This window comes from Heliconius melpomene, chromosome 16, assembly GCF_056956725.1.
Source record: "Heliconius melpomene rosina isolate 202511_hmr_F chromosome 16, ASM5695672v1, whole genome shotgun sequence".
NCBI classification, from domain to species: domain Eukaryota; kingdom Metazoa; phylum Arthropoda; class Insecta; order Lepidoptera; family Nymphalidae; genus Heliconius; species Heliconius melpomene.
Genome location: NC_140404.1, coordinates 8,043,395 through 8,047,323, shown reverse-complemented (window position 1 = coordinate 8,047,323; position 3,929 = coordinate 8,043,395). Strand labels below are relative to the sequence as shown.

The window sequence follows — 3,929 nt, the reverse complement described above, 5'->3', positions numbered from 1 at the left end:
TGCAATTATACGCTCGACACAATTTGTTTTTCTTTTTATTGAATCCTGACAATGCAGTAGGAAAATAAAATAAACGAAGCTGCTACGTACAGGAAGCGAGTATATGTGATATTTTTTTATTTATATAAAACTGACACTAATGTTATTTTTTTTTACAATATAATAAATATGTAGGAAGAGGGATAGGGAATTTAGTGTTAAGAGTCCTAGCAGTGGGATACAGCGTGAAGTTAAAAAAGAAAATACAATCTATCTATATAATTATGTTTTTATAAGGTATTTAATTAAGAAACGTCCTAGTCATTATTAATTTTAACTAATGTGGGTATTTTCAAAAAAAAATTGAAATAAGTAAAAAAAGCCAACGGCACGCGGTGTTCCCAGGCGGTCACCCATCCAAGTACTGACCGCGCCCGACGTTGCTTAACTTCGGTGATCGGACGAGAACCGGTGTGTTCAACGTGGTATGGACGTTGGCGAAAGCGAATATTAAATATAACTTCATTATCATAAAATATATTTTTTAAAACTCTTCTTCTTCTTTCTATTTTCCGAGTACACCTGAAGGCAATGCACGCTGTGTGGCGGAACTTAACGCCGCGTTTTATCTCGTTACCACAGCGAAGAAATGAAAATATCATTTCTTTGAGTGTAAATCGAACCCACAACCTATAGCGCTTATAGTCGTATTACTTGCGTTACGATTGGCAACAATTAATTATTCAAATTATTCTAATGTAAATATATGATACAGGTATTATTTTTATAATTATTATCATTTAAGTGAAATATCTATTTAAATACTGAATATCACTAAATAATACCCAACTATTTTTCATATGGAACAAATATATTATATTTTGCAAAATAAATAAAAATAATTATAAACAGTTAATGTACTGACTTAGTTCAACACAAACTACAGAGAAAGTAATATGTAGTTTTTTTTTTGAAGAAAAACATTCTTTAGAAAATGACACATTTCCAACAGAAACTGTTAAGATTTTAACGCGTGCCAGAGTAGTTTTTTCTTTTGTTTGTTGTAAATTCGTTTCCCATTTTAAAAATAAAGGTGGAAATAGTCCAGTGGGAGACGTGACGAGGCGACAAAAGATCGAGCAGGTTGTCGGCTTGGAATTGGAAAATAATCGATGCGTGAAGCGTACCCGCTGCGATGTACGGGTACTGCTAGCCGAGGTACGCTATTTGTATCTAAATATAGGTTTATAGGTTTATATTTTTATTATACTAATATAGATGTGAATATTCAAATAGATTAGATATTTTTAATGTTAATTTTTCTTTTTATTTTTATAAATCGAAACAATTAAAAAATTAAAAGATGCATGATTGTAAAACCTGCACAAATAACTGGAATTCCTCTGAGTAGGAATCGAATCCCTAACTACCGACCTTGCAGAGGCCGTTACACAGTGCTACGGCGACTTTTCATTATTCTACATATCTTTTTTTCTATTTTAACGAAACCTAACTCCCTTCTTTACCTAACCGCGGAAACATTTGTATATTTTAAATATACACTTTTCATTGAGAGGAATTTGAACCACCGTCGTATGCAGTGTATAAAGTTTTAGACAAACACGTTCCAACTGTACTATAACGGCATCGTATTACCTAGTATTTAAATTATATATTAGAATTTTGTCGCCGGAGCGTAGATGACATGTATGTAGATGTAGATGTTATTTTCTTAGCGTGTGATTATAAGCGTAACGTTTGTGGGTTCAATTTCTAGTCGAGGTAATAAATAATGTCATTTACTCGCAATATCATCGTCACATAAAAACTGTCCAAGTGTGAGTTGGACTGGAATAAAGGGTTCCTTACCATTATCTATAAAAACGGCTAAAAATATGTCTGTTTTGTAGGAGTTTCTTGAATATTTAATTTGTTCTGTTTTTAGTATTTGTTTTTATAGCGGAAAGAGAAATACACCATCTGTAACTGTTTTTACTCGTTTGGTACGGAACCCTAAAAAGTAAATAAGATATGTAAATTAAAATTGAATTCTGCTTATATATAGTAGAGGAAACAGAGATATGAAAAATAAAAATAATTTGTCACTATTTTCTTTGTCTCCAGAGAAAAAAAAACCATTTATATTGCACAACTACGGTAAAAAGCGACTGTAGACTAAATGTGATGTTTTAATTTAAATATAAACTATTCATTTAAATACACTTTGACCTAGAAAATGTAACAAAAGAAGCATTTGCAAATTACGCTGTTACGAACTTAAGTAAAGAATTTAATTTGCCGTTTCAAACTGTTCATATTATCCCTCAAATGTACTTTTATATGTATTTTAATTTTTTTAATTAAAGACACAATTTTAGTTTTTGTGTAATTGTAATATTTTAGTAATGGGAATTTTCGTTTGTACGAATTGTTACTTTAGGTTAAGCTAGCATTACTCATTTTATGAACAAAGCAAGTATGTAGATGCCTTTTATATAAATAATTTTATATATTTCTATCGTTTTAGGCCAGATATTACTACAAAAAATCTATTAAATTGAAACTGCTACTAAAACGAGCCTCATAAGCTCTATTGTTTTCTGTACACTTCCGTACCACTTTCCAAAGGTGACGGAATTAAACGCCGCACTTTGTGTTGATACCAATCAAGGAAATGGAAATATTAAAATTTCATTCTCCCAATTAGAAATCGAACCCACAACCGTCGGGCTGACAGTCGTACATCAACGCATAACAGCAACTAAACTAAACATTGAGACATTTTTTAAAAAAATCTTATTAAACATCATTAATATAATGATTTTTAAATGATTGAGTATATGGAATATCTTGGATTGTAGATGTCTATCTATTTATTCTGCAAAAATAATAAAAAAAACGTTTAGTTTTCTGCTTTGTTTTAATTTTTTTTTAAACAAAATTATTATAAAGTAACTTAAGATTATTTAATTTAGATAGCTGACATAATAATATAAAAAAAAAAACAAAAATGATAAAACAATTATAATTATAATGTCAGGTGTGGGGTTCGAACCCACGCTCCCAATCGGGAACCAGAGCTTAAATCTGGCGCCTTAGACCACTCGGCCAACCTGACGTGTGCTACATGATACAAAATGTTGCTACTTAAGGCAATCAAAAGTGCATTTATATAAAACACTACGGGTGTTTCCTGTGGACCTGCAGTTATGAAATTCGACAAGAAGAACTGTCAATAAAAATAAAAGGAAAAATTACAAAAAAAATACTTATAGGTATTTTATAAAAAAATATTAAATTTTGTTTTAGTATTTATGTATATGTTAGCATAATTCTAAAATCAGTTTGTTTTTTTTTTTCTAAAAATTTTCATATGTAATCATCATTAAAGCAGTAAGATTATGTAATATGATGTAAAAAGAATAAATAATATTGCTTAATTACAAAACAAAGTACTATTTTTTTTAAGACTTAGCCAAACAATTTAGTACATTTCTTTTATGTAATGTAATATTCTATTAAAACCTTAGCACAATAAATTGTGAGAAGATCTCAGAAAACCTACTTTACTTTTTCATTATTCTCTCAATGCAGGCTCTTTCGAGGACGTTCAAGTTTTTTATATTACATTTCACTTAACCTGGTATTGTGTAAGGAAGGAAGATTAAAATTGCATAAATCAGCCATGATATACCTAAAGAACGTTTTCTAAATTAATAAATGAATATACAAGATTATTTTTATATTTACTTTACGAATTCTTATATTCAATTTTTTTTCCTAATTCCTATATCACTTTAATAAATACCTGTTTTAATAGTATTTACAGATAATGACTATTAATAACGTTGTCCTATATCACATTGTATTGTCTCATAAGGTCTCACCTATCAAATTCTTTAGACCCAGTTCCAGAACAAAGCCACATTAATTCAGTTGTCCTTATCGAA

General features: G+C 29.7%; 2 non-coding genes across 2 annotated transcripts; both read right to left on the bottom strand.

Moving 5' to 3' along the window:
- Positions 1-359: 359 nt before the first annotated feature.
- LOC146530907 (5S ribosomal RNA) lies at positions 360-478 on the bottom strand. The gene has a single exon (XR_014878870.1). It is a non-coding gene; the product is annotated as a 5S ribosomal RNA (ribosomal RNA).
- Positions 479-3,013: 2,535 nt separating this feature from the next.
- On the bottom strand, positions 3,014-3,097 carry TRNAL-UAA (transfer RNA leucine (anticodon UAA)). Its single transcript has one exon. It is a non-coding gene; the product is annotated as a tRNA-Leu (tRNA).
- Between the last annotated feature and the right edge of the window lie 832 nt (positions 3,098-3,929).